General features: G+C 45.1%; 1 protein-coding gene across 1 annotated transcript in view; it reads left to right on the top strand.

Annotated features, from left to right (window-relative positions):
• The first annotated feature begins 68 nt into the window (after nucleotides 1–68).
• Nucleotides 69–26714, top strand: part of Sema5a (semaphorin 5A) — a 453217-nt gene continuing 426571 nt past the window's right edge. The window contains exon 1 of the mRNA XM_052159481.1: nucleotides 69–556. The gene's annotated coding sequence lies outside the window, so the exon portion shown is untranslated. The remainder of the gene's footprint in view (nucleotides 557–26714) is intronic.

The following is a 26714-nucleotide window of genomic DNA, read 5'->3' as shown; positions in this document are numbered from 1 at the left end:
GGGGGCGGGGCGGGGGCGGGGCGAGGCGGCCCTGTGCTCCCCCGCCCCGAGCTCTGGGCCCGCTCACCCAGCGCTGGTCTACTCGCCAGGAAGGCGGCGTCAGCAGCGGCTGCTCACGCTGTGTCTACTCCCGCGCGCGCAGCGCTCCCGCCGCGGGTGGGCTCCTCAGCCCTTGGCTGGCGGTGGCCCCAGCCTTGCGGCGGCCTCTGTATCCCACCTTCCCACTGCGGGGACGTCCCGGCACGTGCAATCCTTCTTTGGGGTGTTCTTGGTTCCCACGCGCAGCTACTAAGCAGAGGGTACCCAACTTTGCCACCTCACCGGTCGCCCTCTCTCGGCGCGAGCCTGTCCACTCAGCTGCACAACTGGAGTCTCCGGCAGGCGAGCTGGTCCCCAGCCTGGCGCGCTGCGAGAGGAGGATAGCTCTGGAGAAGTGGCGGGGTGCAGTGGTGGCTGCTGCCTCGACTTCCCTCGTAGCGCACTGAAGAGGACCCTTGGAGCAGCTCCGGGCCCCGGGGCGCTGGATGACTAGCAGGAGGAACGCGCCCCGCATCTGGTGAGCTCGCTCCCCCGCAGAGTTCCTGAGTGTCATAGCTGAGACCCTGCGCGTATGAACTGGACCCGGGGCAGCATTGGTCCATTTGTGGGTGGTGTAAGTCTCTGGTAGGGTCACTCTGCAGACACCTGGGTGGGGAGAACCTGGCAGAGGCGCGTGCAGGAATGGGACTACCATCAAAGCGGGGGCGGTCGCAGTGGTGATAGCGCACAGGCTGGAAGTTTGTGTCTTATCCTTTCCCTGGATCCGAGCGTGGATTGGGAAGGTCCCTGTGTGCGACCCGCCAGTGGGCAAGCCTGCACCTCGGCCAGCACCTCTCAGGTACTCGTGGAGATCTGTGTGTGTAATCCGCGCGAGGCCAGGCTCGCTTGGTGGGATCTGGAACCTGGTTTGGTGGTCAGAATAGCCTACCTCCCTGCCCGGTGGACTAGGGGACATTTTCCTGTTCTTTGTACAGGGGCTTTGCAGTGTTCGTGAAAATCTGGGGGTAGTGGGACTAGGGCTCAACTCCCCCAGGGTGCTTTGCTGCGCAAGGCTAAGGCAGGGATGGCAAAGCCTGGGGATTCAGCAGGATGAGCTCCATTCGCAGAGCCCCTGTCTGCTGGCAGCCCTGCCGCACGCATTTCATACCCGGGCTCACGGGCTGGGGCCAGGCGAAGATCGGTGCTCAGGATGTTCGGAGGAACTGTTGGCGGGGAGTGATCTTCGGCGATCGCCCCTGATACTGGGCCCAGCGCGGGTAGATTCCCGGCCCGGTCCTGGTCCCCCTCACCTCCCGGCCTGGGCTTTGGCGGGAAGCGCTTTCACCTCCTTTTTTGTTGTTTGTACCTGGATGCGGTTGCTTGGAGTTGGGTTTTTAACTTTCCTGCGCCTGCGGCGTCCTGGAGATTCCCGGCAGGGGGCGCCAAGAGCGAGCTTTCGGAGAGGCTGCCACAGAGCTTGTTAGTGTTTTTGTCCTGGGCAAGTGGGTCAGGGGTCCTAGGCAACGGTAAAACACAGTTTTTTGCTGCGATTTCACCTCAGAAGGAAAAGAGTTGAGAGAGGTGTTCTCTTTACCCTGGAGAGCTTTTAGCCGAGTTAAGCGACGGAAAAGTTGGACGGAAGCCGTCTATCTGGAAAGACCAATTCCTACAAACTCCTCGGGGTACACATTTTTTCTCCTTTTGACAATTGGACTTAACGATTGAAACTGCGCGAAGGTGTAAGTGTTATGTGTGATATAGAGAGGAGGTTCTGCCCCCGAGCAGCGCATTGGTTAAAACACTGGGTGTTAAAATTAATGCCGTTTATTTATTTATATTTTTAAAAATAACTGTGTGTCTAGGCTTATCAGGAAGAGCCCTGGTTTTGAAGAGCTGATGTGTTATTAATTAAGACATTAGTCTTTTATAAGGAGATACAGAAAGACAAAACTAGCCCTTAATGGGAAACATTTTAAATACCCAATTAGGGTTGCTGATGAATGTCGCTTTTCATGTTTTGAAAGAGGGAGAGGCTCCTCCCTTGGAGTAAAAAGTTCACAGTTCCTCTTCAGGCTTAAGCACACACCTTCTGTTGTAGATCACTGAAACAACTTTTCTTTCCTGTGTGCATTTCTTTCTGCCCACTCACATTTCTTCTGCATGTTTGATTTACATGAAAAAGCAGTTCTGAATGTAGTTGTTTGAAGCACAGACTTCCTTTGCCCTGAGTTTATTGTAAAAACTTCTGAGACAGTGGCTCACTCAAGATGCTGCCTGTAGTCACAGTGTGTGCCCATTCAGCGGTCAAGTTCGTGGACTGGTTCCGCTTTTATGGGTCTGTAGTCATTTCTTCACGTGGGGAATGAATGATGCTCACCATGTCATGCCTTTTAAGACACTGCTAACTCCTTTGGTTGTCTTAATGGCAAGCAGCTGCAGGATCCCTGCTGAGAGCAAAGACTTTGGTCTTCTGGGTGGGGAAGCCTCTGTCTTTGACCAGAGGAAGTATTTTAAGGTGTTCAGAATCTGCTGCAAAAATAAGCTGGTATTCATCTCTCTTTGTGTCTGTCTCAAGTGACATCTCAGTCATGTCTGCAGAGAATGAAAGAGAGAAATGGAAAAGTGCAGAGTAAAACTAGTTGACAACAACATAAGATGAATACAAGCATATGCCCACAAGTTTACCATGAGCTTAGGTTTCCTGGACCACTGGAAGTCCTCGTAGCTGCTGGCTTCTCCAAGGAAGGAAATTCTTCTGTCTCCTCGTTTTAGCCTCTTGCTGAGGGACAGTTGTTAAAACCAGCAGGCCTTTCTCTGTTCTGTGTACTTCCTGCTCAGAATAGATGCCAGCTTCTTGAGGGTTTTATCAACTGCTGCCCATGCCAGCGAGGGCTACCTAGCTGAACCATTGCACAGTTCCAATGAAATGGATAATTATTTTTATCCAAGTAACTGGATGTCCTTTTTATCCTAAAGTCACTGAAACAGAGGTTTTCCAAAGACAAAGTACAGGAAGGTGGGGCAGGGATGGGCACGGCTTTGCTAAGAGTCCAACCGAAGGACATCAGATGTTCTGTTGGATAAATGAGTGGACATGCTCTCTAGGCAAATCAGAACCTGACCCTGAAGAAGAGGCTTGTGCTTCAGACCACTCCACGCACAGTGCTGAGCAAATCCACTCGCTTACGACAAGTCCCAGTCAAGTAACCCTTTAAAAAATGTAGAATTGTACAACCATTTGAGGAAACCATTTCTTCCTATAAATCCGATATAATTCTTGATTCTAAAATTATGCCAAATTAGTATTATAAAATGTGTCTGAAATTGTTGCTATGGTTACTCAGACGAATTGCTTAGGTATTGTAATTATGATACCAAGGTGACAAGTTTTTTGTGTTTAATGTTCAGTAATGTTTGAGACATAAATTACAGCGTCTAACAAATTGAATTACGACAAAAAGTGTCTAACAAAGGAGCTTCTATCTCTCTGCCCACCTGCATCTGCTTGCAAATCTGTATTTACATTCTGCAAAGTTAACTTTTCTGGACTCCCCAGATGAGTGTTTGCTGTCCTCTAAGAAGTATTCAGTGTCTGTGCTGCTGTCTGCAAGGTGGGGATTTCCATAGATGCTCCTCGAGCACTTGCTAAATTAAGAAGTAAAAGTCCAGTTGAAGTTACTATTTTGTTTTAAATCTTTACTACCCTGCAGACATGATCGGACATAGATAGTGCGCTCTGCTCTGCTCTGCTCTGCGCAGTTCCCATAAATCAGCGTAAGAGCACCATAGATGAGTATGAGATGTGACAGCAGCTCTTTGAGATACAGCTTTTTTGGCATTTATATTTTTATTACATTTGTGTGTGTGTGTGTTGAACATGACATGGTGTCAAGGTCACATGGCAACTGTATGTCTGTCCTGGCAACATGTATTCGAGAGCCAAATATGGGTCACTAGGCTTGGTAGCCAGTGCTTTATCAACTGCACCATCCCATTTTAGGGTACTGGTTATACAAGTACGCAGTGAAAAAAGAGGGGAACATAAAAACTAATCTTAGAATATAGTTCAAAGTTTCTGCTCTCAGCAAGTTTGGCTCAGCGTTGAAGCAAGACGGAGGGCAACAAACAAACAGCTCGACCCAAGAGAAGGCATTGAGCCTAAGGAAGTTAGTTAGTTAGTTAGTTAGTTAGTTAGTTAGTTATTCATTTATTCATTTATTTGTTTGTTTGTTTGTTTGTTTTTTGAGACAGGGTTTCTCTGTCCTGGAACTCAGAAATCCACTTGCCTCTGCCTCCCAAGTGCTGGGATTAAAGGCGTGCTCCACCACTGCCCAGCCTAAGTAATTTATTTTAGCTCACTGATATTGACACAATTAATCTGTGCTTTTGTGCCTTGTGGAAGATCCTAGAACTAGGAAACCCAGCCTCCATTTCCCAAGGTTGTTGGAATCCATACAGCTTTGAAGATGAAGTCGTATGTCACCTGGAGCATGTCACTGAAAAAAATGGCCAATGCAGCCAGCAGCAGGGGACACAAACAGAACATTTTCCCAAAGCATGGCTGTCACCTTTTCTTTCCTTCTTCTTTGGTCCAAAATTTATGGTTGCTTGACAAGAGCAAAGAGGGGCACACTTTCTCCCCATGCCCGAGTTTAAATGTTTTCAAGCACGCTCAGTATGGAACATGGAAAACTAACTCAATTACTACTCCTTCTTTGTGTGTTTTGGGACTGGCTTTCTGATTAATAATAAATAAGAAACTATCCTGAAAGAAAATACCTTTGTTAAAGGATGATTTTCTTTTATATTTGTTCATCAGTCCACCTGGATCTTATCGCCCAGTCTTTCATTCCTTTCCTTTTTGTCTCTGCATTTCTGTGGAATTGGCTGACCTGGAGTTCAAGCCAAGTGAGGAGGAAGCATACAGTGGAACAATTTTACTTTGCCTTGCATTTTTATGTACATTTGAGAGTAAATCCCATTACTGCACTGAGTAATTCAATTACAGATATAGATGATAAATAACCAGTCAAGTGATACTATCAGCAGCCGGCACTATCGGAGAAATAATACCGTATTTGCCGAGATGGAAGATTTAAAAAAAAAAAAAGTTGAACGCAGCTGACAGCCAGAGTTGTACAAGGACAACTTGGTCACAGGCAGTGGAGTCCCAAACTCATCTAGTTCACATTCACTCCATGTCTGGCAGTGATGCATAATACACTAATACACCCTTCAAAGAAAAACAGTCAAAGACAATGAGGACATTTCTGCAAAGCACTTTCTTCTGCTTTGCCTGCATTTGCCAAACAGCCTCTATTTCACTCAAACTTCTGAATCACAGGAGAGATGTGCCTCACAAGCTCTATCCAAGTACAGTTCCATACAGGGACAATCCCTTTCTGTAAAAAATGGGCAGACATACCAAAAACCAGAGCTGCTTTATATTATATGGGAGAGGGTCCCCAAAGCTGTTCCCACAGTGAAGGATGCCCAGGGGGAGTTTGTAGTGTAGCATCCTGAAGCCAAATGGATTTTAGAAACACAACTGATTACCGACTTTATTTTAGAGAGCTGGTATTCAAAATCTCTGTACTGATTGTAATGTTAAGGAAGTTGTAACGAGTAGCATACAGCAAAAGTGAATAAGTTAATTAAAAGAAAGAAAGAGAGAGAAAGAAAGTTGCTATGGATGTTAAAATTCTTTGGTCTAGCCAAGGCTACAACTCAGCCATCATTCATTCTGGTTGGCCCATATGTGTCAACCAGCCAGGATTTGCTTAAGCTGTCCTGTCCCTTAAATCCTCACACTTTCTAGCCACATGCTTGTTGTTAGGGGAAACCCCAGAGGCCACGGTTTAGAGGAGCAATTTGCCTGATTACGAATGGAGTAGGAGAAGCTTTAGTTTGGGGTTCCCTAGCAGAGTTGCACTCTTGACAAACTGGCTTAACTCCTGTAATGGAGGGTGGTGGTGAGGGAATACCTCGCACCACTGTCCCCATGGGGCTCACAGATGCAGGTAGCAGCTTTATGAGGGGTCGACAGGGTGGTTGAATATCCAGACAGACTTGGAAACGGCCAAGAGCCAGGCTAGGTGAGAACTCCATGTTCACACCGGGGTTCACACCGGGTGTAGTCAGCCTTTGGAGAGCGGCCTGGTGGTTGGTTACCCCAGTAGGGCCTCAGAAATGACAATGCAAAACACAGTGGCCAGTGGAGGTTATTTTCTGGAGAAATTTCGTGAGGACATAGGAAAGAGGTCCCGGGATTCAGAGACATCAGTAGAACTGTGTGAGCTTGCCTGGCTGTTTGCCCGCTTCATGTCCCCTCTCTGTCACACTCTGTCCCTTACATGCAGACTGGGTCCATAGGCCTGGACTCTATAGGAGGAATAGTGAAGGTGGACCTCATGGCTCTACAACCTGTTAATTGTTACTGTTGTGATCATAAAAAGGGAAAGCGGCTAGAGAGATGTTCTAAGGCGATGTGGGGGCAGGGGGTGCCTCAGCGGGCTCATGCCGCGGCATCCCTTCCCAGAGGACCAGCCACATAACGGTATAGTATAGAATAGTTTATTCAGGGCGTGGAGAAGGGAGTTAAGGGGGTAGTAGAGGCAGAGAGGGGCAGAGAGAGGGAGAGAGTAGAGAAGCAGAGGCCGGCCATGACCACGTGGAGGGGGGGGGGAGGGGAGGAGAGCCCAAGAGGGGGCAAGAGAGAAGCAGAGACTGAGAGAATAAGAGATGCAAGAGAGAGAGGAGGGGCCCGAGCAGCCTCTTTTATAATAGGCCAGGTAACTGCGGGGAGGGGCATGCCTGGCTGTTGCCAGGTAACTGCGGGGTGGAGCTTAGACAGAATCCTAACAGTTACACCTGTCCCTCTGGCTTGCTGCCTGTTTCTAGCAGCCTGGTTGTGGCTCCTGCTTGGGGTGCTTTTGGTGTGTTTTCCTGTGAGGTTTTCTCCCATTGCATCTGGCTGTCTTGAGGTCCTTACCCATACACGCCCTCTTCAGGAGTCTCCAAATACAAGTCTCAAACATCTCCTCTCCCTTTTCCTTCCCTCAGCCTTCCTAGTTTACCTTCCCATTCACCTCGTGTCGCATTGCGCACGTGTTGTGTATGACTCTCCGTCCAATCCACCAATGAAAATTTAAAACCTAAGAGACAGATGAGATTTCTTTGTTTACATCTGTGTCCTGCAGAGTTCCTAGAATGGTATTTGGCCCTTGGGCTGCGAATGAGCTCACCTTTATGCACGAAGCACACACTATTGACTCCGGAAGAGCATTGGTCACATATGACCTTGGCTTACTTAGACAACACTATTTTTTTCCTAGGTAACGTGAACGGTGAGCACTGTTTATATTCTTCATGGGAAGAAAAACGTTCCTATGAGCTCAAATTGATTCATGATCACAGTCTTGGAATACACTGTTGTTAGAAAGCCAGGAACCAGGAGGTCTGTGCACTCCGTATATTCTAATACATGCTAAATATAGATTAAGTAGGTACTTGGTAAATGAATCCATGACCTTACCTTGCTTGGCTTGGAATTAGTACAAAACACTTTGTGTGTATTACAGCATAAAAAAGTGAAACACAGAGATGTTATTTTCTTATTTAAAAAACACTTCCCACCCACACAAAGTTCCATGGAACAAATTGTATCCCCATTACATATTTTCACACATTATGACTTCAGAATATTTTAGAGATATGCCAGGCTTCTTCGTTTCGTTTCTGAGATCAGGCCAGTACGTCTCGCCATTCAGCCGGATGTATGGATCTATTAAGCTGAGGCAGGCAAGTGGCTAAGCAAGTTGTTTATTTCTGTGCTGTGGGTTCCGCCCGGCAGTGACCCGACTGAGCTCTTGATGTGTGCCGTGATAGGTGTGAGCCTCGAAACATGGAGCTGGGTGGAAGAAGTCAGCCGCAGAAGACCACACACTGTTTGATTCCATTTATAGAAACTGCTAGAAGAGGCAAAACTATAAAGATGGGAAGTGGATAAGGGGTTGCCTAGGGCTGACAGTGAGAACTGGAAGGGAGACAGACAGGCACGCGTGTCTCTTCTGGGGAATGGCATGGTCTAAACCCAGGTTGTGGAGGAGGCCAACCACAGGTAGGCTAACTCATAATTACTGTCTTGTGCACTTACACTGAGTCAGTTTCGTAGCCTGTAACATACCTCAGTGATACAGTTATAAATGGAAATCTGGGACATAATTTCTAAAGTTAGAGTGAATTAAACTGTTGGCAGCCTAAACATAGTTCCCGCTGCATTTACTGGGGGGTTTATTCAGTGTTCCCATACATTTTTTATAGAGTTAGTGTCAAGACTATTGGGCTCCAAGATATACCAAGTTTTTTTGATGCAAAGAACTTCCTTCTTTGCGGCATGGTGGTCTCTTTTAGGAATGTAGGCAAACTCAGGAAGACAGGTAAACACATGGGCCATATAACCACGTCAATCACTCAGCTAAACTCATCATTGGACCTAGCTACTTTGGGAAAGACTGGAGGATGGCACTGACTCCTGCTGGTCCAGCGGTTTTGTATGTGTGGCTTAGAAGAACACAGTGAACAAAACAGAATCACATGTTTCATTGGAGCCTCCATCAAGGTCTGTAACTGACAAGGTCAAGTTCCTTCACTAAGTAAAGACGCTCTTCTCTGATAGGCCAAGGCCGCCATGCCTGTGCCTGCTTCTGCATATCTGAATGTGAATCCAACAATATGGCCGCTCTGGCAAGGGGTCACATCCAAAGACCTTCTAGGTCAGTGTGCTCTGGCTGGAATACAGACACACCTTTAATCCCTGTGGCTAGAATACAGACACATCCTAAGTACATACCTTTAATCCTGAACAATGTAGGTAAGGTTAGTTTATAGAAGGAAGCAGCCATGTTTGAAAGTGACATCTAATTGACTGGCAGGCAAAGTGATGAATCAGAGAAAGATCTGACAGAATGAGTTGGAGATAGGATGCACCCAACTCTCACGAGAACACAGGAAAGAGATAATAATTTAAGAGAGCAGTGCAGAGAGAGAGAGAGAGAGAGAGAGAGAGAGAGAGAGAGAGAGAGAGAGGAGTCAGTTTTATTGGGACAGTTTTGCAGAGCCAGGCTGCAGGGGAAGACAGAATGAGCCAGAACATAAGGAGTCAAAAGATTAGAACAGATTGCCAGAGTTAGTTTGAGGCCAAGAAGAACAACTCAGTGAGAAGCTGAGAGAAGCCAGATTGAATCAGTCAGCTTGAAGAGGAGTTTGAGCTAGAGCAATCGAGTTGAACCAGCCAGCCAGAGTTCAGAAAGAACTAGAAAGGGTGAGCTTATTCAGCAGTAAGACTCCGAGACGACAACAGCGTCTGGCAAATAAAAGCTACTTTTACACTGACACTGGTTGGCATTTGCTTTAACTGTTTCATGAGGCAGTTACAACATTTTAGTTCCTGTGACAGGGTCTCGTTATGTGGCCCAGTAGCAGGTATCTTTCAACAGTCACAGCTAAAGACAGAGCATGACGTTTTTTTTACACTTCATTTCTTCCCTTTATTCTTCCCTCCCTCTCTCTTTATTCTTTTCATAGGGTCCTGGCTGTGTTGTGCAGGCTATCTCAAACTCCCAGCTGAAGCAGGCCTCCCATTTCAATATCCTCAGGTGAAAGGACTTCATGCCTGGTTAGAAGGCAAGTTTTAAAAATGCTCCAGGTCGGTGGTGGTGCAGGCCTTTAATCCCAGCACTTGGGAGGCAGAAGCAGGCGGATTTCTGAGTTTGAGTCCAGCCTGGTCTACAGGAGTGAGTTCCAGGACAACCAGGGCTACACAGAGAAACCCTGTCTTGAAAAAAGCAACAACAACAACAAAATGCTCCAAACCTGCTCATATTTTATTTTTTTAAGTGTCATAGAGACATGTCTAGCTCTTTCTACTCTGCTTTCCCCTGCTTTGACAATTCTTTTTTTTTTTTTGGTCAAAGTGTAATGCTGGAAATAGGGTCTGGGTTGAAATGCATGCAAATTGCCTGTAATTTGCTCCCTTTTCTACTGTCTCTCAGGGAAAATGAGTAGGTTTAGCCCTTTCCCATTGTTTATTGAGACTTCCATCTGTCTACTGCCTTAAAATCCCCATGCCTCCTGCCACAGGCCTGCTCAGCTGTCCCGTGGGCACCTTGCTTTTCCCACACCAGTTGGCTTCCACATGGTGACTTTCTGTGTAAGTGTTTACTTTGGTATAGGCAGTCTGTGCCAAGAACACCCTGTGTGGCTTTTGGGATCTGGCAATGGCTGGCTGACCCTCTAGCTCCTTGACACCTCTTCATTTGTAAGGAAGCGTTTTTTATTTAGCTCTGATGGTGCAGGGGACAGCACTGCATTTCTTCAAACCCAGCTCTCCTTTCTGTTAGTGTCTGCAGTTGTAGGGAAGTTGAGATGGGCAATCTGAGCTTCAATAGAAACATTTTTATAGAGCTCTTGTAGTTAATTTCTCACTGGCTTATTCTGAATTTGTCTCGCCCAAGTAAGTTTATGCAATATAAGGCAACTTAAGAGCAACATTTATAACCAGGTCACACTTCCTATTGCCAATCCTGAACTATTATTGTCCATGGTGAGTGGTATGGAGTTATTTGTGACAATTATTCCTTTGTGCCTGTTTGATGGTTTCAAGGATCAGTAGAATGCTATTTATGTAGCCACTGTTTTTCTCATTTTGTTTTGTTTTCTTTTATTTGTGATGGGACAACGTTCTCTAGATTTTCAAGGGAATTGGTTATACATTTTGTTAAATGGGTTGACTAAGGATGGCATGGTCTGAGACGTCTCCATGTTGTCAAGACAGACTTCTAGGTACATAGTCACCAAACTACGAGGTTTTTCTCTTGCTTCAAAATCGCTAGAGTAGTCACTGACTTGCTTTGATAGCTTGAGCTGATCACAGTTCTGTGTAACATGCAGTGTGACGTGGAGATCATGGATAGCTTATCTTATCTTCGAAAGCATTTACTTCTTCCAGCCATTTACTTCCTAGAAAACATCTAAGATCTCACATCAAATATTGATTTTTGGATACTAGCACATGTGTAGGATCCTAACTTTATTATCTCAGGCTGAAACATTTGAATTTTAAGTTCAACTTCTTGTTATCAGTAGACACCTTCTTCAAACTTGTTTCTCTGAAGTTTATAGTTGGGTAATGTTGAGATGGGGATGTAGCTCAGTTGGTAGAGGGCTTCTTTAATGAATAAGATGCACCAGATTCCATTGCAGTGCCTGGGCACTGGCACCTCACAGACTGAGGGGGTGATGGTACACACCTATAGTTTCAGCATTTCAGATGTGCAAGCAGGATTAGAAGTTTCTTGACTAGATAACAAGTTGGCGGCTAGTCTGGGCTACAAGAGATCCTGCCACATTCTGCCACATGAAATCTTTCTCATATGCCAACAAAGGAAAACTCTTAACTTAGAGCTAGGAGTTAAAGGAAGACATTTATCCGTTTAATGTTTCTAAGCCACCACAGTGGTTCACAACCTTCCCCTAACTTTAATGCAGTTCCTCAGGGTGTGGTGACTTCCAATCATGAAATTATTGTGTTGCTACTTCATAACTGCAAATTTCCAATGGTTATGAATCATAAATGTCTGATATACAGCATATCTGATATGTGACTCCCTGAAAGGATCATTTGACCCCCAAAAGAGTTACAGGTTGAGAAACACAGCCCTAGATAGAATATACAAATGATATTTCCAGTGAATGAGCTTAGTTTTCCAGAGGTTAATCTTTATATTCTTTAACAACATACCCTCCCCATCAGTATGACATGGTGACCTCTGTCTACCCTTCAGTCTTTTGTGTGTGTATGGGCACGTGGAGTGTCTGTGGGTTTTCTATGTACATATCTATGTACATACATATCTTTGTGTATATGTGTTTGTTTTGTGCACACCAGTACATGTGTGTGCTTTTGGAGGTCAGAAGCCAAACTCACTCACATTTTGTTCCTCATGACAGAACTTGTTATTAGAGACCCATTGCTACTTTTCCAGGGCTGGCATTATAATGTCAAACCACAAGCCACTACTGACAGCTTGTGTGTGTGTGTGTGTGTGTGTGTGTGTAAGAGAGAGAGAGAGAGAGAGAGAGAGAGAGAGAGAGAGAGAGAGAGAGAGAGAGAGAGAGAATGAGAGAGTTTGTGTGTGAACTCTGGGCATTGAGCTCAGGTCTGCAGGCTTTTGAAACAAGCACTTCAGCTGACTGAGCCAATCTTCCCAGTCCTCAATCAGTCTTTATGTCATCATGCTACATCTTCACTGGAAAAGGCTAATGTCAGGCTTTACCCTTAAGGGGGTTTACTGGATCAGCTGACCCATGTTTGTCAGAGTCAGTGGATCTGGTAGCTGCTGCAGCTGATGTGACAACAAGCAAGCCCTTCGTGTTCTCTTCAGTCTTGATCCTGGACTGCTTCGTGTCAACGCATCCAGAGTCTATTACTGGCACAAGAATGCTGCTGAGTCCCATTTCTGTTCCACATGCTGTGCTGCTTAGTTGGGGGAAGGGAGGGGAGCCATATGTGTTCCCAGGGTCACATTCTCTTTGCTTGCTGCAGAGTGATGGAAAACCCACTCTTCAGCCTGTTTCTTCACGAAAGAGCTCGGTTTGGCAGGGCTGTGAGCACCCCCACCTGAGGCGAGTCATCCTTTGCTTCTTGATGTCAAGTGTTCTTTCTACCTAGCCCCAGATTTTGTCCAGTGCACAGCTAAACCATCGGCTCCATACTGCTTTTTATATCCGAGAATGTTCCCGTGAATGCGAGCAGGGCAGTGGTCCTGAGGTGGGTTTCGAGTGGAGGTCTGGGACGGGGCGGAGTCTGAACGGAGTTGTACAAGTCCAGACAGCATATTTTGGTTGTTGCACTTTCCAAGTCTGCTCTGAAGTCAGGCCCAGAGCCAAATTTCCTTTCTGTCTGCCAGCAGTGATGGAATTCCTCGGCCCCATCACCAGCTTGTGAAGAGAAATCATTCAGGAAAGAGCGAGCTGGCAAGGAGTAGTCTCGGAGATTCATTCACTTGAAAGCTTATGCCTGCCTGCAGATGGTATTTAACTTGAGCAGTTTCTCCAGGCCCACCTGCTGAGTTTCCATCTCCTGGAGGTTTATTTTGGTACTTGGGAAAGCCAGTGAAGCACTTGCAGTGGGGAACATACGGGACACATCTGAGAAGCGGGAATAGCAGAACAGCTTTCTTGGGGTGACTCTTACCAAACATGTAAAAGATCTGTATGACAAGAACTTCAAGACTCTGAAGAAGGAAATGGAAGAAGACCTCAAAAAATGGGAAAACCTCCCATGCTCATGGATCGGTAGAATTAACATAGTTAAAATGGCCATTTTGCCAAAAGCAATATACAGATTCAATGCAATACCCATCAAAATCCCAACTCAATTCTTCACAGAGTTAGAAAGAGCAATTTTCAAATTCATCTGGAACAACAAAAAACCCAGGATAGCTAAAACTATTCTCAGCAACAAAAGAAAATCTGGGGGAATCAGTATTCCTGATCTCAAGCAATACTACAGAGCAATAGTGTTAAAAACTGCATGGTATTGGTACAGTGACAGGCAGGAGGATCAATGGAACAGGATTGAAGATCCAGAAATGAACCCACACACCTATGGCCACTTGATCCTCGACAAAGAGACTGAAAACATCCAATGGAAAAAAGATAGCCTTTTCAACAAATGGTGCTGTTTCAACTGGAGGTCAGCATGCAGAAGAATGCGAATTGATCCATCCTTGTCTCCTTGTACTAAGCTCAAATCCAAATGGATCAAGGACCTCCACATAAAGCCAGACACTCTGAAGCTATTAGGGTTCTGCACTCTTCCTAAAGCTTCGTGGAGTCGAAGCCTGTTAGCCCGTTATCCATTACCTTAATGTACTTACTATGCAAGACTGGGTAACTTAGTGATAAAAGAGGTTATGGTTCTAGAGATAGAAGGATGTGGCACCGGGGTGGCTTGGCACTGAAGAGAACCTTAGGATGGGCAATATCATAATGGCGGCAGAAGTTAGACAGGAAGTCTCAGCATGGGAGGAGACTCTCATGGGGGGAGTGGGAGGAGTAGAGAAACCTCCCCCTCTACTCCGCCTCTTAAAGATCCCACTGCCTTCACACCACCTCATGGAGGACAAGGCTACTTCATCCCATCATTGCCTGGAGTTTAGTTCCTGCAGCTGTAAACAGGACAAATTAAGACATCATGATGCTTTTCCCCAATAATAAAACACCTAGAAGACATTTCTTAAAGGGACAGATTTGTCACTATTTCTTAATTTCTTAATTTCTTAATGCATGCGGAAGGAGATTAATGGTTTGAACTTGGATCAAGGGTAGAGAGAAAATTGACTTCCCTGGTCAATTTTCTGATATACATCAGAATATATCGTGAAATTCTGATGGGAGGAGGCATTTTCGAGTGTTGATATCATGTGGAAAAGAGAAGATGCTTTCATGTAGATTGTAACAGAAAACACATACTTCGGGTGCACACAGTGGGGTCGCTTGATTGGTAAGTTCTGGTTGGTGAAGAGGAGCAGGAGAGACTGGAACACAGGACACCTGACAGGTGGTCTTCATTTGATCTGTGTGAATGACTGCTTTGAGAATATCCTAGAGACACACACACACACACACACACACACAAAACACACACACACAGACACACATACAGACAGACACAGACAAACAGACACACACAGACAGACAACAGAGACAGACAGACAGACAGACAGACACACACACACACACACACACACACACACACAATTTTTCTCATAGTATCTAAATACCTTGTTCTGGTTTCCTACTAGGAAAAGAATCCTGGTCTCCCAGTGGTCATATTATACAGAAATCTGGTGAGGTGTGCTCGCGTTTCATAGTTCTCTCTCCAGACAGCCAGCACCATTGGCTTTCTTTCCTTTCCCACAACTTCATTGTGCTTGCTACTTGGTGGCACGGTTAGGGGTCAACATGGGAAGGCCTTGAGAAGCAAAGAATCTCCTATGTCAGGGAATGCAGACAATGGCAGCTCCATCTCATCTCTCTTCCTAGTAAGTTAAATACATCTGTGCCACACACACTGGCTTTTTTCTATCCTTGCTTCCCAAGCAGATTTGGGTTTATTTAAAAGAAATAATTGCAGCTTGGATCTTTCTACCCATTTGTGATCCTATTATCTGCAGAAGAGCCAGGATGCATCACTACCCAATTTGGCACCTAGTTCTGGAATATTGGCAGCCTCTTTCTCAGAGTGACTCCATTGTGTCCCATAAAATAAGGTTGCAATTTCACCCTCCATCCACAATCAAGAGCACCTTTAATTAGTGGTGGTAATACACACACTTTAACAGTATTAAGATTTGCTTTAAGTATCTTTCAATGATCTTTTTGCATTTAGTGTTTTAATTAAAGTATACATTCCCTGAAGAGTTAGCCTTTGGGGCCAATCTTTGGGCCTCGAGGCTGCAAAAGACAGCCCTAAGTGGAAGAATTAGGGTTGGAATTGAAGGCATGGCAGATTGTCATTAAGAGACCTAGACAGAGGGGGTAATTAGTACATTGTTCACGGTAGGGACTTCTGAGAGGCCCTCAGGGCCAAGTGTCCTTGGGTTCTTCCTTAATTGCACTTTTGAATGAGGAAGAAGTTGGCTACTGGGTTTAATTAAGCCTGAGGGGCTAGCCTTATAAAAACAGGTCTGATGCACTGGAGGAAAAGCTGCTTTCTGCATAGTCTGAAGGATTGCATACATCTATCTTTGTTCCTCTTCTTTAATCAGCCACTGGGATTGACTTCAGTCAGCTGGCTCTTTGGCCTGATTATTGTGGCATGGCCCAAACACATTACAGTTGATGTTAAGTATTTTAAAATCCTGGGGTAAAAGGGACATTAGTGTCACATAAATCCATCCTTTCTTTGTAGACACATGCAAGACTAAAAACCTAGATGGTTTACATAAAAGAGACTGGAATACAGTTAGGAACTGGTAGACAGCTGATGGGTTATGTCAAGGTTTGAAATACATGCTTGTCCTTCTGAGCAACTAGAAGTTCGTTAGCTGTCTCTTCACATTAGCCTCATCAATTAATTAAATTCATTTAACCAAAGACACTGCCTTTCAGTAGTTAGAGACTCAAGGAGTATGGGAATTTGTATTATTTTATAGTATTTGAGCTTTCTAAGCCCTCTGCTTACAATTACAGACATTAAATCCTGTGTTAATAATTGTAACTCATAAAAAAGACATCTATTAAAAGTTAACCTGTGGAAGATTCCCTCAGACCTCCTTAAGCAATCCTTTCCTGCATTTCAGATGCGTCACCCAGTTTGTTACTAGAAGCACATCTGTTGATCTCGCAGTAGGCTGAAGTGTTTTGAGGGTAGCTGGGCTATTTTCATCAGGTTCAAATATGTTCAGAGCTGGATGGTTTCCAATGATCCAAAATTAGTAATGGCAGCTTAGACATCCCAGTGTTGAACATGTAGGACAGTTCAGCACATTCAGCGTCCTCAGATTGTCACCTGAAATCCAACACAATCGTGGGTGGCTTTGGTCAAAATAATATACGACTCCCTGGAGAAAACCAGGGGTTAATCTGCAGTTTTGAAATCTGCATGCTGTGTAAGACTGGAGCCTGTACCAGTTGATAGAAGACCGTTAGATACACGGTGGGGACATTCTGTGACACTGAGAAGGAGCACGGGGAACAGCTGAAATCTGCTTTTCTTCTTCTATTCCGTGTACATGAAAGAGAGGTCAAAGGGTGGTGGTCCTCCTGGCAAAAAAAAAAAAAAAAAAAAAAAAAAGAGCATCTAGTTGTCATAGCAACCTTTCATCTGAAGGAGGGGGAAGGGGATATACTGTTACCCTGGTGAAAACATCTGTGACACATGTGTGACTCCCAGGCATCTTAGACACACATGATCCTCTCAATCGTACCACGTAGACATCTCTCATGTCTAGGGACAGACACCACCATCACACAGACACACAACACAGTCTCTTCTGTCTTATCCATTGACTGTATTTTCCCCTAGATTTTTTGTTTGTTTGTTTGTAAAGTGATCCTATGTTTACAAAAAATCCGGGCTGATTTTAGTAGCATTAGTCTGATGATTTCTATTGCCTTACCGGAAACTGGCACGTCAGAAGGGGAGAGGGGAACCGTCGGTGTCTGAATTGTGGACTACCCTCTGCTTCCTAGTTGATACTAACATTCCACAGAGCCCTGAATCTGGGGAACAGTCTTGAGGATTTCCAGTTCTGTTTGTCCAGGCAGGCTTTTCTAAACGTTCACTGAGAGATGGTGTTCTCTTGTGTTTTTAAAGAGAGTTCTTAGTACTAACTGCACTAGTGATTTACTTTGACTGTGGCCCAGCTCCACTGAAGACACCGGGAGAAGAGGGGGCCATGTTGACTGCCAGGAAGTAAGTCCTAGTTACTGGTCTAGGCTGGCACTGTACCCTACCCACAAAGAGTGTGGAGGAGCTGGCCATGGTCTTATTCTCATACCTGTTTTCCAGTGGGGATATCTCTTGTTCTGGAACAGATGCCATTTTCTGCAGTGTTCCCAGAGAACATTCCAGGTTCTGTTTAGCATTGTGGAGTTGCCAGGAGTCACCGTGGTAAGAGGAGAACGGAAGAGTTGTGTGGGGGGAACAGGGGAGCATTGACATGGTCCTTTAGTGTCTCCTTGCCTGGGTGGGGCTTCCTCACTGGGGTAGAGGGGCTTGCAGGGATCTGAGGGAAGTGGCAGAGGCACGAGGTTGCTGTTTCCTCAGTGCTTCTGGAAGCTCCCTGAAGCAGTCTTGCTGAAGGGTTCTCCCTGTCTGTGTGTGCTGGAGTCTGAGCTGAGGGCTTGTATGTGCTAGGCAAGTGCTGTACTTCTGAGGTACACATCCAGCCCTGTTTCTTCTTTTAACCTATAGCCTCTCCTTCACAGATAAGCCAACATAACAAAGGGTTAGTGTCTTTTCCTGTATAAACTATCTCTGTGTATAGCCAAAGCTTGCATGTTTGTCTGTCTGTCTGTCAGTCAGTAAGTCAGAGAGCGCATACTATCTAACCATGCAGTTGTCTCCATGTAGATGCGTCCTTAAGTAAAAAATGGCTTAAGGGTTACTACGTAAATCTTGAGCTGCTTTAGGTCTTCTTTGGGGGGATTACAGGGACGTTTGGGGCTTGTCATCTCTCTGTGGCATTGGTCCGTATGTCTCACAGAGTCCCCAGATGCTCAGCAGGTTTCTTAGTATCTCTCAAGGGACCAAGTCCATGAATTTACTCTTCTGGCTGGATGTTCTTCCCAGCATGAAGATGGTTGGCAGCTGTGGTAAGGAAGAGGAAGATGGAGTTTCCAGAAGTGTAAGAGCTTCAGTGTGTTGAGGGCAGCATGCTGTGACCTCGCCCCAACCATTCACTGAAGTTCTCTAGCAGGGAGTTTGGGTAAACAGGAATGCCTCTCTTTAAAGTAAGTCCAGTGTGTTGGTCATGATCCCTAGCCAGGCTCCAGGCTCCAGAGAAGAACCATTTCTGTTTTCTCCAGGCTCTCCTAGTGTGTACTTGCCAAGGAGAATGTTGGGCCGAGTCTAGTATTCCCGGTGTCACCAACAAGAGGATAGCACAGCAGTTATTTCCCAAGTAGTGAGCTCTTCACCTAGGTGTTGCAGCGGCGTGGGTGGGGGCAAGGTGGGTTATATCCATCCTTCCCTCCTTTTGTCTTAGGGAAACCTGGAGGAGGGTAAACCTTGACCAGTACTTTAAAAATAAGGAACAGAACTTTGCAAAGTAGTTCTTAACTCTTCTTTTTGTAGGACTATTGTTATTGCTTAAAACTTGCTTGTCAGTTATGTATGTTTTAGCGTTGGGTATTTAATTTGTATACATGCTCTTATGTTCCAATTATTCATCAAATCATATACATTCTAGAAAGACTATGTGTAAGTATACACGGGACTGTCTCCATTCTGCCGTTAGCCCCAGCTCTGTGCACATTACATTTCCTTAACTCTGAGGTGCACCCTTCACCTTATTTTGTTCTGTTCCTTATAGTATAAGCCAAAAGTCACCAAGGTTTGGGGGGGGCTTTGTGTGTGATGTGCACCTCTAGGGATGTTCAACTCTAAGAAAGCTACAAAGTCAGAGCCCCAGAGGAAGGAAGAGATTGTACTCTGGCAAATGTCCCCGATGGGATGCCTGCCTCTGTGGTTTCCCAGGGCATGCCAGGCATTCCCCTTTCTTCAGAAGTGTAGCTGGCTAGTGACTCTCCTAGGATAATAGCTACTGAGTATCCAAGTGTGACGCCCTCTGGATTTAATGGTCCTTGGGTTTCAGGAATCCATTCAGAAGGCTGTCTTAATCTGAATTGTCTGTAGGAGCTGGGCGGTTCACAGAGAAAAGAAGCTTACTCTGTCTTATGGTTCTGAAACCCATGTGTATAGTGCCCTATAGTACATACATCTACTATGTGTTTTCTTGGCATGTGTTTAGTGCCCTATAGCACATGCATCTACTATGTATCTATGGGGGCGTCTCCACTATGAAGACAAAGTCTGATGAGGAGGGGACAAAGGGAGATGATGCTTGGTAGCAGCCTTGCCTATGGAAGAAGTACATATATTTTCTTTTCTTTTTTTTATTCGATATATTTTTTATTTACATTTCAAATGATTTCCCCTTTTCTAGACCCCCACTCCCAGAAAGTCCCATCAGTCCCCTTCCCTCCCCCTGTTTTCCCACCCAACCCTTCCCTGTTCTGGTTTTGCCCTATACTGCTTCACTGAGTCTTTCCAGAACAAGTGACTACTCTTCCGTTCTTCTTGTACCTCATTTGATGTGTGGATTGTGTTTTGGGTATTCCAGTTTTCTAGGTTAATATCCACTTATTAGTGAGTGCATACCATGATTCATCTTTTGAATCTGGGTTACCTCACTTAGGATGATGTTCTCCAGCTCCATCCATTTGCCTAAGAATTTCATGTTTCTAATGGCTGAATAGTACTCCATTGTGTAGATATACCACATTTTTTGCATCCACTCTTCTGTTGAGGGTTATCTGGGTTCTTTCTAGCTTCTGGCTATTATAAATAGGGCTGCTATGAACATAGTGGAACATGTATCCTTATTATATGCTGGGGAATCTTCTAGGTATATGCCCAGGAATGGTATAGCAGGATCTTCTGGAAGTGAGGTGCCCAGTTTTCCGAGGAACCGCCAGACTGATTTCCAGAGTGGTTGTACCAATTTGCAACCCCACCAGCAGTGGAGGAGTGTTCCACTTTCTCCACATCCTCGCCAACATCTGCTGTCTCCTGAATTTTTAACCTTAGCCATTCTGACTGGTGTAAGGTGAAATCTCAGGGTTGTTTTGATTTGCATTTCCCTAATGACTAATGAAGTTGAGCATTTTTTAAGATGCTTCTCCGCCATCCGAAGTTCTTCAGGTGAGAATTCTTTGTTTAACTCTGTACTCCATTTTTTAATAGGGTTATTTGGTTTTCTGGAGTCTAACTTCTTGAGTTCTTTATATATATTGGATATTAGCCCTCTATCTGATGTATGGTTGGTGAAGATCTTTTCCCAATTTGTTGGTTGCCGATTTGTCCTTTTGATGGTGTCCTTTGCCTTACAGAAACTTTGTAATTTTATGAGGTCCCATTTGTCAATTCTTGATCTTAGAGCATACGCTATTGGTGATCTGTTCAGAAACTTTCCCCCTGTACCGATGTCCTCAAGGGTCTTCCCCAGTTTCTTTTCTATTAGCTTCAGAGTGTCTGGCTTTATGTGGAGGTCCTTGATCCATTTGGAATTGAGCTTAGTACAAGGAGACAAGGATGGATCAGTTCCCAATCTTCTGCATGCTGACCTCCAGTTGAACCAGCACCATTTGTTGAAAAGGCTATCTTTTTTCCATTGTATGTTTTCAGCCCCTTTGTCAAGGATCAAGTGGCCATAGGTGTGTGGGTTCATTTCTGGATCTTCAATCCTGTTCCATTGATCCGCCTGCCTGTCACTGTACCAATACCATGCAGTTTTTAACACTATTGCTCTGTAGTATTGCTTGAGGTCAGGGATACTGATTCCCCCAGAATTTCTTTTATTGTTGAGAATAGTTGTAGCTATTCTGGGTTTTTTGTTATTCCAGATGAATTTGAGAATTGCTCTTTCTAACTCTGTGAAGAATTGAGTTGGGATTTTGATGGGTATCGCGTTGAATCTGTATATTGCTTTTGGCAGAATGGCCATTTTAACTATATTAATCCTGTCGATCCATGAGCATGGGAGGTTTTTCCATTTTTCTGAGGTCTTCTTCCATTTCCTTCTTCATAGTCTTGAAGTTCTTGTCATACAGATCTTTCACATGTTTGGTAAGAGTTACCCCAAGGTACTTTATGCTGTTTGTGGCTATTGTGAAGGGGGTCATTTTCCTAATTTCTTTCTCAGCCTGCTTATCCTTTGAGTATAGGAAGGCTACTGATTTGCTTGAGTTGATTTTATAACCTGCCACTTTGCTGAAGTTGTTTATCAGTTGTAGGAGTTCTCTAGTGGAGTTTTTTGGGTCACTTAGGTAGACTATCATATCATCTGCAAATAATGATAGTTTGACTTCTTACTTTCCAATTTGTATCCTTTTGACCTCCTTATGTTGTCTAATTGCCCGAGCTAGTAACTCAAGGACGATATTGAAAAGATAAGGAGAAAGGGGGCAGCCTTGTCTAGTCCCTGATTTTAGTGGGATTGCTTCAAGTTTCTCTCCATTTAGGTTGCTGAATATAGTAGTCTTGGCTGACATTTGTGTTCTCTTACAGTCTGCATGAGATCTGCCCAGGATCTTCTAGCTTTCATGGGCTCTGGTGAGAAGTCTTCTGTGATTCTGATAGGTCTTCCTTTATGTGTTACTTGGCCTTTTTCTCTTACTCCCTTTAATATTCCTTCTTTGTTTAGTACATTTGGGGTTTTGATTATTATGTGTCGGGAGGTATTTCTGCTCAGGTCCAGTGTGTTTGGAGTTCTATAGGCTTCTTGTATATTCATGGGCATCTCTCTCTTTCAGTTGGGAAAGTTTTCTTCCATAATTTTGTTGAAGATATTTGCTGGCCCTTTAAGTTGTAAATCTTCACTCTCATCTATACCTATAATCCTTAGGTTTGGTCTTCTCATTGTGTCCTGGATTTCCTGGATGTTCTGGGACACAAGCTTTTTGAATTTTGCATTTTCTTTGACTTTTGAGTCAATGGTTTCTATGGTATCTTCGGCATCTGAGATTCTTTCTTCCATCTCTTGTATTCTGTTGTTGATATTTGCATCTATGGCCCCTGATTTCTTCTAAAGGTTTTCCATCTCCAAAGTTGTCTCCCTTTGTGATTTCTTAGTTGTTTTACTTCTGTTTTTAGATCCAGGATGGTTTTGCTCAGTTCCATCATTTGTTTGTTTGTGTTTTCCTTTAATTCCTTAAGACATTTTTGTGTTTCTTCTTTCATGACTTCTGCCATTTGACTCACTTTCTCTTGCATTTCTTTAAGGTTTTTTTTTTTTTTTTTTTTTTTTTTTTTTTTTTTGCATTTCTTCTTTATTTGTTTCTATCTCTTGAGCTTTATTCTCCTGCATTTCTTTAAGTGATTTTTGTGTTTCCATTATACGGGTTTCTAGCTTATTCATGTTCCCCTGTATTTCGTTAAGAGATTCATTTATGTCCTTTTTGTGTTCTTCTAGCAGCATTATGACCAGTGATTTTAAATCCAAATCTTGTTTCTCTGGTGTGTTGGCATAACCAGGACTTGCTGATGTTGGAGAGTTTGGTTCAGATGCTGCCATATTGTGTAGATTTCTGTTAGTAGCGTTCCTGTGTTTGCCCTTTGCCACCTTGTTCTCTGGAGTTAGTTGGTCTTGTCTCTGGCTGGTGTTTGAGCCTCCTGAGGGGCTTTGGGGCTATTTCTGCAACACTGGATGGCTGGGTTTCCCCTGTAGCAGATTGCTGATGTGCTGCCCTCCTCTTGGGTGCCCTTGCAGCCCTAGTGTGCTTTGCCCCAGATTGTGTCTGTGAACCAGATGGTGCCTGTTTGCTCCTTCAGGGAGTGCTGAAGGGTGTATGCTGTGGGGACCTTTTCTGCTTGCTGATCACTCTGCTGGGCAGTCGATCTCCCAACCGGGTTGGTGCACCCAAGGCTAGCCTAGCTGCTCAGGCCCTGAGTCTAGGCCAAAGCCTGGGAGGCCAAGGTCCGAGCCTATATATATTTTCTTTAAAACAGCCTGGTCACTTCTCCACCAAGCCGTTACCTCGTAGTACTACCACACTGGCACCAAGCCCGCCACCTCTCGAGACCACCACACTGGCAATGAAGTTTCAGCCTGCATTCCAATGGGAACAAAGCACAGTCAAACCGAATGATATCTTAAAGTCCCAAAGGACACTGGCAGGTACAAAAGGATGTCTGGACATTTAAAGGTAGACAGAGGACTTAACAACCACATGGCTTATCAAAAAGACTCCCCTTCCATAATCCATTCTGCTCCAGCCAGCTTATTCCTGAGAAGCTTTGAACCGAATAAATGAATAATACTAACTTAAGCTCATGGTCACTTTCAAATATGCTTGTGGGATTTCACAAGGATTTGAGTACTAGGAGCGTCTGTATTGAAAACATGGGCCAGTGTCTGCAATAGTCTTGGTATCTTGGTATGTGTTGAATTTTTAAAATTGAAATGCTTTAAGTAATTTTGGTTTAGTGGCCCTGGATGAACGTAAAGCTATGAACATGAAGTTCTGTAGAGTGTGGAACTGTGTAGCTCCCGGTGGACTACGGGATGTGGACAGGTCACCCACACAGCTCTCCAGTAGGGCTGTCTGCCCACCAGAGTGGGAACGTGGAACCCCTGACCTCTCAGGAAGGTGTTGATCAGTATGGTAGCCAGGAAGGAGGCTTTGGACTTTTGCTTCAGTCATGCAAAGAGAAAATGGTGTGAGGCAGAGCTGGCTGGCTCAGATGGGAAGCCTTTGTTCCTAATGGCTGGCTGCCATCCCCATAGCGCACTGTCACTCTAGTCAGAGGTTCCAGAGGCTGTGGTATGGCTGACAGCTGCTTGGGCTTTCAGAATTGGAAAAGTAAGGATGATAATAACCAGAACTATCTAGGCAGTGTGCAACGATAGGCTCAGCACTTGATGGCTTTTCCCTAAGTACCAAGTTCTGCAAATGACACTGCCTCATCTAAGCACCGCCCCATCTAAGCACCGCCCCATCTAAGCTCCGCCCCATCTAAGCACCGCCCCATCTAAGCACCACCCCATCTAAGCACTGCCCCATCTAAGCACAACCCCATCTAAGCATTGCCTCATCTAAGCACCGCCCCATCTAAGCACCGCCCCATATAAGCACCGCCCCATCTAAGCACCGCCCCATCTAAGCACCTCCCTATCTTTTTTTTTTATTATTCGATATAATTTATTTACATTTCAAATGATTTCCCCTTTTCTAGAACCCCCACTCCCCGAAAGTCCCGCAAGCCCCCTTCTCTTCCCCTGTCCTCCCACCCACCTCTTCCCACTTCCCCGTTCTGGTTTTGCTGAATACTGTTTCACTGAGTCTTTCCAGAACCAGGGGCCACTCCTCCTTTCTTCTTGTACCTCATTTGATGTGTGGATTATGTTTTGGGTATTCCAGTTTTCTAGGTTAATATCCACTTATTAGTGAGTGCATACCATGATTCACCTTTTGAGTCTGGGTTACCTCACTTAGTATGATGTTCTCTAGCTCCATCCATTTGCCTAAGAATTTCATGAATTAATTGTTTCTAATGGCTGAATAGTACTCCATTGTGTAGATATACCACATTTTTTGCATCCACTCTTCTGTTGAGGGATACCTGGGTTCTTTCCAGCATCTGGCAATTACAAATAGGACTGCTATGAACATAGTAGAACATGTATCCTTATTACATGGTGGGGAATCCTCTGGGTATATGCCCAGGAGTGGTATAGCAGGATCTTCTGGAAGTAAGGTGCCCAGTTTTCGGAGGAACCGCCAGACTGATTTCCAGTGTGGTTGTACCAATTTGCAACCCCACCAGCAGTGGAGGAGTGTTCCTCTTTCTCCACACCCTCTCCAACACCGCCCCATCTAAGCACCGCCCCATCTAAGCACCGCCCCATCTAAGCACCGCCCCATCTAAGCACCTCCCTATCTTAACAGCTTGTCCTCTTGCATCATCACTGTCTCAAGTCACTGTCTCAAAACCCTGCGTTGGCTTCTAGAGATTAAGGGGAGGTGTTTCTTTTCTTTGGCAGGAGCTTCTTAGTTTTTTCACATGTTTTGAAAGAAAACAAATCAAATCAATAATTGCTTGTAAGTACAGCTATGTAGTTCAAGATACCGCCATATATTATCATGCTGCATGGCCTCATCCGGGCCTGGACCCTACTGGATAGTTTCTTGGGTCTCATCCAGTTGCAGTCACACATTGGCAGGGCTTTGGAGTCAATACAGCTGGTCTCTCACAGCTGGGTGTAAGAAGTGGCCTCATTTACATATCTGATGCAGAAGGGTTCTAGCCTGTGGCCTTTCTCCACTATGCAAAGATGTGGGCATCAAGAGACAGGAAATGGAAGTCTCCAGCCTGTGCCCAGGAACGGGCACCGGCCTACATTTTCTGAATACTTTGGGTTGCACAATTCCAGGGCTTTCCAGATGTTCAGGTTTGGAGAAGCGGAGAGTGTGCCCTGATGGGTGAGAGGCAAAGCTCGCTTCACAGGAATGCGTGGGCGTGGGGACTGCGTGCAGGCTGTCTGCGGGAAAGGCCATCTGCCACTCCATTCCTCCTCTGCGATGTCTGGGAACTGAGAAGATCACATGTAATCCTATGCTTAAGTCGGTCACGCTTGTCTTCATGTCTGTGCATACGGGACTTGGGAGCCCACACGGGGCAACTTAGGCAAACACAACTCGTGAATGCCAAACTTCGACCCTGTAGAACGGGGGATTCTTTCACTCTGGCGGTTTTTGTTTCATTATCTGCACAGTTTCCTACAGTATCAGTGCCTTCTAGGTAGCTTCAATATACTGACAGGCCAGGGTAATTATAATGGTCACGAGGGAGGGATGCAGGTTGTATTTGAAGCATAGTCCTGATGTCCTAAAGGAGAACTTTGGACATCTGTTAAGTTAGGGGCTCATGGTTTGTTCTAGTTCTGTGAACACTTGAAACCATTCACATATGTTAGCATGTTAACATACGCCACGGTGAGCAGTCTCTAATGCCAGTGGGTCTGACTCTTGGCATGAGCCAGTGAACAGAAACTGTTATAGCTGCACTGTGGTTTGACGTCCTTCTTGTCTCAGAAACACATTCATTGTGCAGCTGGGCTGCCTTCCTGGCTGGGTCCACTGCACACAGGAGCACCTTCACAGGGAAGTGAAGGGACGGGAAGGGACAGCAACACTGCTAAAAATATGGCCAGGACTGGGAGTTGCTGCTGCACTGTCCTTAAGAGCAGACAGCTCACTGTTATCGAGAGGGCAGACTTGGTTTCTTACCTACTGCTGTCCTCCCAGATCCCTGCAGACCTTAGGCTCTGGAGTGCCTCAAAGTTTTGCTTCTGGTGGACTTCCTGCCCTGAAAGCTGTAGAGTAGAGGTGAGGAAAGGGGGCTC

The sequence above is a fragment of the Apodemus sylvaticus genome, chromosome 16, assembly GCF_947179515.1.
Source record: "Apodemus sylvaticus chromosome 16, mApoSyl1.1, whole genome shotgun sequence".
NCBI classification, from domain to species: domain Eukaryota; kingdom Metazoa; phylum Chordata; class Mammalia; order Rodentia; family Muridae; genus Apodemus; species Apodemus sylvaticus.
This window is presented reverse-complemented; position numbering and strand designations above follow the sequence as displayed.